A 323-nucleotide genomic window follows, 5' to 3' on the forward strand; every position below is an offset into this window, starting at 1 on the left:
ATGGTCATTGGTAGTGGAACTCCTACCTCGAATGTATGTCTATGCCCTATCGGTCCCACTTGTTGCAGCTAGTAAATCCGGTATACGGTTAAAACGACCGCACTGCAGTAACGGCCCTAGTTGAAACTGCCACACTCTATATATAGTATATACTGTACAGTACTTACCTCGGTTGATCGCGGGCACGTCTCGCGCTGCGAATGCCGAGGGAGTACCCGTGCTGGCCACGAGCCAACAACATTAACACTGCCATGTAAGGGTCGTGTACCCCGCTCCCATCCCAAAACCCCGTACCAGGCATATAGAGATATTTTAATATCTCA

Source organism: Mizuhopecten yessoensis, unplaced genomic scaffold (assembly GCF_002113885.1).
Source record: "Mizuhopecten yessoensis strain PY_sf001 unplaced genomic scaffold, ASM211388v2 scaffold6383, whole genome shotgun sequence".
Classification (NCBI taxonomy): Eukaryota; Metazoa; Mollusca; class Bivalvia; order Pectinida; family Pectinidae; genus Mizuhopecten; species Mizuhopecten yessoensis.